Genomic DNA, 11,946 nt, shown 5'->3' on the forward strand with positions numbered 1-11,946 from the left:
TGAGAGACTATTGAATACTGAAAACGAACTGAGGGTTGAAGGGGGAGGTGAGGGTGAAAGGAGGTGGTGGTGATGGAGGAGGGCACTTGTGGGGAAGAGCACTGGGTGTTGTATGGAAACAAATTTGACAATAAACTACTTTAAAAAAAAAGAATATATGTGCACTGCATAGAACAAGAAAAAAATATCATTAGATTTACTAACACCCTAATTTTTTAATGGAACAGAAGAAGGAATTTGAACTAGTACAAGGAGGAAAGCCCTATGGAAGGCTGGCTGTGAAACTATTCAAACAGTATCATGACAAACCTCGGGGAAGGGGGGGGTGTTAATTTTCTGGTTCCAAAATGACTTACTGACACCAGATATTACAGAAATTACAACAGTCCCCATGGCAACAGCACTCAATTTGAAAAGCCGTAGGCTTAAAAATGAATCGAGGCTGAGGTAGTCAAGGCAGAGACTAAATACCACTTCTCTTATAGTGCCCGAAATTTGTGGATCCACACTTGCCAGTGCTCATCGATGACTGAGTAGCACCCCTGTGCTAGGTGTCTTACTTGCATTATCTCTTATAATCTAAACAACAGCCCTCCAGGTAATTAGCCTCTTTTTTTTTTTTTTTAAGTAGGCTCCATGGCCAACACAGAGCCCAATAAAAGGTTTGAACTCATAACCCCGAGGTCAAGACCTGAGCTGAGGTCAAGAGACAGACCCAACCACCCAGGTGCCCTGGGGTTATTAGTCTTTTTATCCCTATTTTGTAATTGAAGAACTTCTGGTTGAGCTTAAAGTGTTAACCCTCCCAAGGTCACAGTGCTGGTAAGTAGTATAACTTGTCCATTTCAGAAGCTCCCCAGACTTTTTTGGTTACTGCTGTCGTTAGTGATTCAGGAATGTTTTCACAGTGCACCCAGTCCGAAAGAAATACCCAACAGTTCCATTTATTATGTCATTAGGTGCAAACAACTTTCTACATATTTCTGCCCTAATGACTTAGTAGTCATTTCAGAAAACAATACACATAAATTGGAAGAAAAAAATAACATGTTTTCATTCCTAAAGAACCACATTCACTTACTAGTGGGACAGATGTAACAGACATGTATGGCCTCTCAAACTCGGAGTCAGACTGGACACCACCAGCCTCATCTTCTATTCCGTGTTGAGTTTTGCAGGTTACCTCCTTTTTAGCACAGCAACTTCCAGAAACCTCACTTTGAAAAGACATAGCACTATCAAAAGTGCAATCTAATGTGGAAACTGTGAATGAATGACTTTGAGTTGGTTGTTTGTGACATACGTGACAGATGTCAAGTCTTGCTGTTCTTTACTTGAAAATTTAAAAGGTGCTCACTGCATGGGAACTGCAAGTCTATCTGTTTCCATCCACTAGGCTGTGAGCCATTTGACAGGCAGCCAGATTCTCTTACAGCCTTACACACTCACCCATAGCATAGGGCCGGGCATATAGCAGGGCATAAGTGGGTGAATGTAGAGGTCTGAATTGTTCCTCATTCTTGGCTCTACCTCTCATTCTCTATAGAGAAGATCTGAACTCTTCTGAGTCTTCTAAGGGTAGCTTTCTTCCCAAATCTTGATTTCAGATCCTCTGCCACAAATACCCAAAGATGAGCTCAGACTCTCTGCTATGGGCTGAGTCCCATCACTAAGGCCTGTTCAGTCTAGCAAAGTCAGAATCACTCAAATCCTGTCCACACAAAGGCAAACTCTTCATGACCTCTGTGATCCACACAGCTGTCCCCAAAATCAGCAGCTCCAACAGTCACACATGTTTGCCTCCAAGGCTCTGAGTTAGCTCTTTTTAGAGAATGAGAACATGAGGGAGGTGGGGAGGAGTTTGCAACTAGGACAAAGAGTGACCTTACTGGGAGCGAATGCTCTTGCATTGGTTTCCACAGTCCTGATAGCTCAGTAGATTTATTTGAATGGTAATACACATTTTCCATCTGTCACCTTCCCACAGTCCCATTCCCAGCCTATGGCTGAAAACAACCACCACTCATTCTCCTTTGAAATACTACTCTTCATTTCAACTCCCACAGCAGGGAGTCCTCAGTTAATTCTTGTTATTGGTCTAACTTCTGGCCTTGGCCTTCCTTTACATAATGAATGCCAGTAGCACCAGATTAACGAATACATCCATGGAAAGCCCACGACATTACTGGTTCAGTAATCCCACCACTAGGTACTTGTACAGATATATTCACATACATGAGAATGACATACATGTATTATCAATTATAGAGGTATTTTTTTAATGTTTATTTATCTTGAGAGAGAAAGAGAGAGAGAATGAAGGGGAGGTGCAGTGAGAGGGAGAGAGAGAATCCCCACCAGGCTTCCCACTGTCAATGCAGAGCCTGCTGTAAAACAAGGCTTGATTTCAAGACTGTGAGCTCATGACCTGAGCCAAAATAAAGAGTTGGAAACTTAACCAACTGAGCCGCCTAGGTGCCCCAATTACAGTAGTATTTTTAATAAAAGATTAGAAACAACTGGTATATCCTTTAAAAGAGTACTATTAAATTATGACACCTTATACATAGAATATTAGGCAGCCATTTAGAGCAGGGGTTGGCAAACGTTTTCTGTAAAGGGCTGTACAGTAAAATCTTAAGTTCTGCAGATCACATATTCTCTGTTGCAATTGCTCAATTCTGCCCTTGTAGGACAAAAGTAGCCACAGACAATGAATACATGAATGAACAAGACTGTGTTCCAATAAAACTTTATTTTAAAAAACAGGTGCAGAGTGGCTCAGTTGGTTAAATGTCTGACTCTTGGTTTAGGGTCATGTTGTGATCTCATGGTTTGTGGGATCGAGCCCCACATTGGGCTCTGTGCCGACAGGGAAGAGAACCTGCTTGGGATTCTCTCTCTCCTTCTCTCTCTCTCTTTGACCCTTCCCCTCTCAAAAATAAATATATAATAAAAATAAACAAGTAAAAAAACAAAGTGCAGACCTGTGGGCTGTAGTTTGCCCACCCTGATTTAAACAAATGAGGCAAGTCTGTATATACTGCAACGGAAAGATTTTTTAAGGTATGCCATTATACAAAGTAAACCAAGGAGAAAAAAAGTACAAGGATATACGTAAATACACAGAATACTCTGGAAGGCTGTATAAGAAACTGATAATGTGATTGCATCTGAGGATGGGAACTGAAAGGTTGGCAGAAAGGGGAGATGCTGTCCACTGACTATCACTTGTCCCTATCAGAGTTCATACTATGTGCATGCAATATTTATTCAAAAACAAACTATTAAAAAGTGGGTTCATGGGGGAGCATAATTCCAGTTCGTGATATCAAGGCTGACCATTTGTACACTCCTTCCAGCATTCCTCTGCCTGACTTCCCCTTATGATTGAGGCACATTTGGTCCTCTGTGTAAATTGCAAACTCCTTTGGGGGACTGTTGTTATATTTGCAACCTTTCTTGATTGTTGTGACAACATACTCTTTATCACAATGTTTTGCACAAAGTGGGCTTTCTCTATATACTTATGACATGAAAACTGTAAAGTAAACATTCATTTGTAAAAGTAATGGCGGGAGGGAACTCTTCCTCCACTCTTCCCACAACTGAGTTACTTTCATATAGGCAGGACCAAATTGAAGCACACTTCAAGGACTGAAGGAAACAATATGTGGAAATACTTGGTCCATGATGGGTGCTCATTCCAGGTTGAACACCCACCTACACTGAAGGGTTATTTGTGGCACAGTGACTGCTCCATGGTCAGCACACCACTTCTTTCTGGGCACACATGAAGACATTCCCTGTCCACCAGTGTCTGGGTGGCCCCTGGGTTCACACATGCAGGGCTCCCAGCTTTCTGGACACCTACACACTAGGCATGAGTCAGGGCAAAGTGGGAAACACCTCCTCCTCTTTCAAAGGAATGTTATGTCTGGTCACAGATATGGAAAATACCTCAATATTTTCAACTCATGGGGATGTGGTGTGGGTGGTACTGAAGAAGGGAGACATTTGCTGTGACCATATTGATGGCTGTCTCCTCATGCTCCTGAAGTACTCACTCAGCTTCCTTCCAGAGAACAAGAGGACAGGATAATGCAATTCTCAGATGCTTGCTTTCTAGTGATATTATGACCCTGATGTGAGTTGCTATGACAATTTCCACATATTAAATCCATACTCTTTGGGTCTTTTTACATCCTTATGGGGAATAAAACTTGTGATATTCTGCACTGAAATTCTATCCATTCTTATAGACTTTCCAGGTGAGAGGTCTTGGTCCCAATGATACCAACATCCTTGCTCCCAATTGTACTAGTAGAATGTCCCTCTTGTTGATGGCCTATGGTGGGCTCTACAAATGGGGCTCTGAGCATGGATTCAGGCATTTGGGTGTACCCTGAGCTGGAGGAAAGAGAGTAAGAAAGGAGATAGTTTTTCATAAGAAAAATAGAATCACCTCATTAAAAGTCAACCACAAAATCTTGGATTTTGAAAGGATCAGAAAAACTATATAAGTCAGGTGTGGCATTTTCGCAGATGAAAAGTGAACAGAGAAAGAGAAAGTGACCTGCCCAAGGTTGGAGAGCTACTGAGTGGCAAACTTGAGTCTCTCTCTCTTTTTTTTTTTTAATAATAGTTTATTGTCAAATTGGCAAACTTGAGTCTCTTGACTCCATTTCCAGTTCGATATCTTTCTAGATGACACATAATCAGAACACCACACAAAAAGCAGAAAAGAGGTCATGCCTTTCTTTCATCTATTGCTGAAGAGTTGTCTGCTAATGTTTGGTGCTGGAGGCTGAGGATTATGATGGACGTTCCTAGAGATACTAATGAATTTTTTCCTCTTCCATAGACTGGGCCACAAGTGCAATGTGGGATGACGCAAAGGGAATTGATTGCAAGTGATCCCCTTACCCCAAGTCTCCAAAATGTCCATTCTAAAAAAGGAAGACAAATAAAAATACATTTTTTTAATGTAAAAAGAAGGCAGACACAGTATACTTGGTTCCGGATTTGCCAATTCTGAGAATTTGCCAACTCCTTATTGCTTCTGCAATGTGCACGGCTTTAGAATTGCAGCACCTTGACAATTAGCACCTATCACCTATAAGGTGATGGTGAGGAGGAAACATTTCTTCTTTTTGTAAAAAAATATTTATTTATTTTGGGGGAGAGTGCAAGCAGAAGAGGGGCAGAAAGAGGAGGAAAGAGGATCCAAAGTGGGCTCTGTGCTGACCAGCGACAGCAGTGAGCCTGATGTGGGGCCTGGAACTCACAAACTGTGAGATCATGACCTGAGCTGAAGTCAGACACTCAACTGACTGAGCCACCCAGATGCCCGGAGGAGGAAACATTTCTTGAATGCATACTAGGTACTAATCACATAGCTAAAACTAGATCTGATGGAAAGGCTTTATATCTTAACTTCTCAGTAATCCTAAGAGGTAGATATTATTATTCCCACTTCCAGAGAGTAAGCTGAGGGTTAGAGAAGTCTCATGGCTACTAAGAGGTAGACGCAGTATTTATATTCAGACAGGTGTGAGAGCCTGTCTACAGACTGTTTATTATGTAAACTGGAAACACAGCATTTAGAGCTGGAAGTGCTCCATCTCACCAATGCCTTCCTTTAATAGGTGAAGAAAGTGGCAGCCGGAGAAGTGGAATGGTTTGTTCTTGTTACATGATTAGTGACAACCCTCAGGTTTCCATGGCTCAGAAGAATGCCCTCACTGGATCATTTTATCAGCAGCTTTCCAGATCTTTTATTTTTTTATTTTTAAAATTATTTATGTTTTTTAATTTCTTTTTGAGAGACAGAGAGAGATAGCGCAAACAGGGGAGGGTCAGAGAGAGAGAGAGATACAGAATCTGAAGCAGGCTCCAGGCTCTGAGCTAGGTGCCAGCACAGAGCCCGACGTGGGGCTCGAACCCACAAACCATGAGATCATGACCTGAGCTGAAGTTGGACACTTAACCGACTGAGCCACCCAGGCACCCCAGCAGCTCTCCACATCTTTAAGGAGAGCTGTTTAGCAGTGTATCAATCCAGACGAGCTACCCACCAAAGGGGGAGTACTGTATAGTGGTGAAGAATTTTGGCTCCGTCAGACACCAGCTGCAGTCTTGGGTTATGTATTTACCCTCTCTATGCCTCACTTCCCTCATCTATAAAGTAGGGGTAGCGACTCATGGCGTTGTATTTATGTACATCGCTGGACACAATGAGGACTCTGCATAAGTATAAACTAGCTTATATAAGGATCTGTTGTTATGAATCCGGCAGGGAAGGGAGATGGGGTGGAAAAGGGGCTGTGCCCACACTGTGCAAGTAGCACTCTAGCTGGATATTGAAGGCAGGTGGCCACTCTGCCCTTTCCCCTTGATGCTTCTTAGATCTGTGTTCAATCGGTTTGCCCCTTCCTGAGCTCCAGCCCATCGGAGCCACCTCTTACATGTGCCACACAACCACCAAGCGCTCCCTGCCCTTCCCTCCATCCTCCTTGAAAGCCTCGGGTTGGGCAAGTCATTTCACTGGCAACTCACCTGCACTGATCTTGGTTTACTCATCAGTTAAAGGAGCAACTGAAGAGACTGAAATGTTATGAATTAATTTAATTATATAGTTAAATCGAATTTTATGGGTGATCTAGGAATCTGTCAAGCATAATTATCTGCGAAATGCACTTTGAGTTCCAACAAAACTATTTAACAAAGGAATTTGAGGCATCTAATCCCTTGTGCTCTGGAAATATCCTTTAACAGCCATGCAGTTTAGGAAGGAGGAGGATTTTCAAAGGGTGGGAACAGGCATGGGAAGTGGGGGTAGGAAATGGGAGGAAACAGTGATTCAGCTCAGAAGTTGTATTTGAATATGAGGGGCTAAAAATTGGAACCATATGAGGCCTGGGTCCTGAGCATTCTGTTGCCTTTCCTTTCTGTACAGATAATTACTTGGATGACTTAGGGCAAATCCAAAGTGACAGCTGACATGATGCCGCGATCCTGAAGTGTGTCAACCTGAAGTAGCCCAGATGCTGCTGTAGCACTACGTTAGGTGATACACCTAAGATGTGTAGAGGGAGGGCGGGAGGAGGCGGATGTTCTCAGAGACTGAGGTCAGCAAGCTCACACTGCCCTTTTAGGAAGCAAGCCCTGCCCCACCCCTGCCATCTCCAGTTCTTTCTTCTTCCCTTCCCTGTGTTGGTTAACTCAGCCTGGCATCTGAGGACCCAGGAGCTGTATTGGTAGATGTTCCCTGGGTGTTTCCACCATTGCTCAGTTTGGGCAACTGCTGGTGGAAATTGCTGCTCTGACCTGGGGAGTTCTGGAAGCACAGCAGTCACCAGCAGATGTGACTGCTGCAGCGGGAACGCAGAAGTGACTGGCGGGGTCATCAGTAAAGAGTAGGGGATGGCTTCACCTGCTGCCACTTTGACCGTTCCATTAGGCTCTCCAGATCAACCTGACATTGCCTAAAAATCTATTGGTTAATCAGCCTATCAATTATATAGACATGGTGAAGCGGGCTCCATGATAAACAATGGGGGATATTGGGCTGAAGAAGCCCTAACCATCATTTCGAGGTTCTCACTGCTTAGCTTCGCCACCCCACCTCTGTTACTAGGTCCGGCTCTACTCCTTTCCAGTTGAACCTGACGAGCGTTGGTCCAAACAATTCACAGAACAACCTTTCCTTCCTGCCACGTCCAGTCACTAACATCTCATTTCAAAGTCAACATCCCTTCCCTCAATGAAGTTTACCCCTCCTCCAGCCCCCCCGCCAGTAAATCCCTCACCTGTCCCCCCTCTTCAGAGCACATTATTATCATTATTGTAATTGTTATTTGCAGTTGTGCCAGTCATAGCGTTGAGGTCAGAGGAAGATATTATTTTTTTACACGGCCCTCCATCTCCCATTCTTAACCTCAGAAGGCTAAGAGATAAACTGTCTTGCACAGGGGGTACATTGTGCAGTTTGCGTCCCTCCAGTAGGTAAGAAGGAAGGGGCACAGCTGAGGTCTGCCTCTGCCCTTGGGGCCAGGCCACAAGCCGTGGCAGCCACCGGAAGGGGCAGTGTTTTCTAACTGATCTGTGGGTTGCCTGTGTCAAATTGCTGCATGCAGTGATGGTGCATCTTTACAATTTGTCTGCCCTAAGGGGGTGTTGTTGTTTTTTCTAACTCAGAAAGTAGACTTAGCTGCTGGGGGCTAGTGGTAGAACTAAGCTCACCTTTTCTTCATGGTTTCTCTCGTTTAACATGGATCCAAAAGCATGGAATGAAAACAGACCGAATTTATGTTTTTTACAAAAAGGTAAATTATGATCCTTGTATACATGCACAAAAGCCTCTTTTATCAGGAAAAAAAAAAAGAATTCCTTTCCTATTATCATGTATAATACATGGGAATGAAAAGAGAATCAGCATTCCAACCTGGCCAAGAAGTGCAGAATTCTCCCCGCTTAGAGGCATTAAACCTTCCGTGGGTAAGAAAGATGCATATTGAAGTTCTCTGTCCTTGGGCAGGGGCAGACACCTTGTAGATCTGCTTATGAACCACAGTTAGATCACGTCCCAACAATCAACTGACTTGCCCAGGATCACACAGCGAGATAAGGACAGAGTGAAATCATCTGTGATCCAGTTCTTACACCACTGGAATAGGCAAAATGATGAATGTGAGCAGTTCTGCGTTTGAGATTTGTGACCTTGAAAACAACTTCCCTGATGTTCCAAATATAAAAACCATCGTTGGGGATAGGAATAATAGGTTTGCTATAATCCGGGGAGATATTTAAGTTGCAGTCCTGATTCAGCTGTGTGTCCTTGGTCATGGTACCCACTACCTACAAGGTTCTATTTTCCTATCTGTAATACCTCCCTTACTAACTTACTTAAGGAACATGAAATAATGTATATAAAGGGTCTAGAATATTTCTTGGCATATAGTAAATATTCAGTAAGCATGTATGAATATCAATAACCCAACATTCTCTAATCTCTCTCAAGGAGCTTACCACCTTTCCATAAGCTTATAGTCTTCTATTAAGAAATACTGTGAGGGGCACCTGGGTGGCTCAGTCAGTTAAGTGTCGGACTCTGGATTTCGGCTCAGGTCATGATCTCACAGTTTCTGATTAAGCTCCACACTGACTTCCTCACTGACAGCATGGAGCCTGTTTGGAATTCTCTCTCTTTCTCCCTTTCTCTGCTCATCCCCACTTGTACATACACATGTACTCTCTCTCAAAATAAATAAACTAAAAAAAAAAAAAGACTGAATTGGACAACACAAAAGATTAGTAAGTATCTGATCTTGCTCATCCACCTGGGTTATCTCCACCTTTGGTTCTCTTTGACAATGGCTGTTTCACAACTCTGTAGGGCCAAAAGTCATGGAAAACCAGTAATCATACAAATGTCTCTCATTTATGTGACTCCTGTGCATGGAAATGCAAATGGGTTTTTTTTCCAGTAGAAGATATACATTTCAGTTAATCAAATCCTTATTTGGCACAGTTGTAATGTCTAAATTAGCGAGTTGGATAGAAATTTGACACATCTTCATTTTGTATTTGTATGAGGATCATAATTATAACTTCTTTTAGAAATTATACTTTAACACTTGTCAGTGCCCACCTTCTTCTTTCTTAACTGTCATGGCTGTTCTCGGCTGCATGGTGTCCTGCTCACTCAGTCATCTGTCCCCACCTCCACACACAGCCATGCACCTGCCTGGTAGATTATACTCATTTTTAGGGGCTTAATGAAATAGATCCAAGGCAGATAAAAATCATTAATGACCAAGGACTGAGATTATGATTTGAAAATTGAATGGAATTTTGAAAAGCTTAACACTCTGCCTTAATACTTGAAAGAAAATATATGAAGATCACACACTTACAGAATGTATGTAACAGATTGTGTGGGTCAAGCAAGAAGAGGTACTAACTACTCAATATTCTACAACTTGCTAAGGGGATTTTAGGCAACTTTTTCCCTTCTTAGGATCACTGCTTCAGGCAAGAGAGCATATTTAATAGACCAAGAGGATGAGTCTAAAGCAGGAAATCTCATGGACATGAGTAACCTGTGTGCTGACTTTTCTCCTTGTAATCTGAGTCATTTACTAGGTCTGTTCATCAAGAGAGAAACACACTGAAGAAACTACACACACATGGCAAAGACGATATCCTTATGACTGAACTTTAAATAAGAATAAGGTATGAAAGGGGCGCCCGAATGACTCAGTCGGTTGAGTGTCCGACTTCGGTTCAGGTCATGATCTCACAGGTTATGGGTTAAGCCCTGCATTGGGCTCTGTGCTGACAGCTCAGAGTCTGGAGACTATTTCAAATTCTGTGTCTCCCCCCGCCCTCTCTCTGTTCCCCTGCCACTCATGCTCTGTCTCTCTACATCTCTCAAAAATAAATAAATGTTAAAAAAATTTTAAAGAAAGAATAAGGTATGAAAGTAAAGCCTGAAAAAAACAAAGAGCTTTGCACACAGTATTAATCATAGTTTAGTAGTTACTTATTAATGTCTTGGGTAAAAGTGCTTAAAATTTTCATTTTTATGAATCTTAAGCAAGACATAGAGAATAGACATCTTGCAGACGGATAATAAACTTGTAAAGTAGCAATTAGCTCCAAATATGGCTTTTTTTTCAATTCTGCTATCTGTATATTAAATGATTCATTTATTCTTTCACTAAACTTTTAACAAACATTTATAGAATAGGTATTCTGTGCCATGCACCATGCTAAACACCAGAAATATATTTAAAAATCACTTGTGTTGTTCTAAAGGAATGTACAGTCTACCAGAATGAACAAACACGTAAACATCAAATAATAATATAGTACAATAGGTACTAAGCTACTTATAAAAACAAAGTACCAAGAAAATACATGGGACATGCCCCTAACCTGGACCAGGAGAAAGGAGTCAGGAAGGCATCACAGAGGAGGTGACGGATGACTGTGTACCAAAAAGCATTGAGTGGTGTGGGACATAAATGGGTTAAGATCTGCAGAGATTTTAAAAAGCAAACAGATTTAAGATAAACTATAGAGATAGACAGGATCAGAAGCACTGTCAAACAGGGTGTGAGGCTGAAGAGGACATTCTTTAGAATGGATTTTGCCTTGAGCAGCTGCATGGATTAGGAGTGTTGCTACCAAGATAAGGAAGGTGGGGATGGATTGATGATGGCAGCTCCCAAGATAAAGAAGGCTGAGGGAGGACAGCTTTGTAAGGAATAGAGAGCAGAAATCAGACGTTTAGTTTTGGATGTGCTGAGGTGGAGTTACCTATGAGACAGCCAGGTGGAGGAAGTGAGTAGGCAATCTGCATATGCACATATTAATTTAGAGTAAAAGGCTTAGTTTGAAATGAAAATTTGAGTGCCAGCAGCTTTAGAGGGACTGGATGAGATCACCCATGGAACAAGTGAAGACAGAGAAGAACAAAGCATTTAGGATTGACTAAGTCCTGAGGAACTTCAACATCACATTCTGAAGTCACCAAAGTAAACTGAAAAGTGACCAGTGAAAGTAAGTGGAAATCCAAGGAATTAAGACAAAGAATTTTTTGAAGAATGAAGGTGCTAAGAGTTTAGGTAAGATGGGAAGCAGACAATTAATCATTGGTTTTGGCAATAAGAAGTTTGTTGATAATTAATCAGTTTCTCTAGGGAAAGAATCAGTAAGGAGTATGTGTGTGTATGTGTGTGTGTGTGTGTGTGTGTGTGTGTGTGTGTGTGTAATATATATTGTATCCTTATTTATATCTATCTACCTATCTACCTATCATCTATCTATCATCTATATATCTAGAGATTTATCTTAAGGGAGAGGCTCATGCAATTGTGGAGGCTTGGCAAGTCCAAAAATCTGCAGGGAAGTTTGGCCACCTGAAGACCCAGATGTGAG

This window comes from Suricata suricatta, chromosome 9 (assembly GCF_006229205.1).
Source record: "Suricata suricatta isolate VVHF042 chromosome 9, meerkat_22Aug2017_6uvM2_HiC, whole genome shotgun sequence".
Classification (NCBI taxonomy): domain Eukaryota; kingdom Metazoa; phylum Chordata; class Mammalia; order Carnivora; family Herpestidae; genus Suricata; species Suricata suricatta.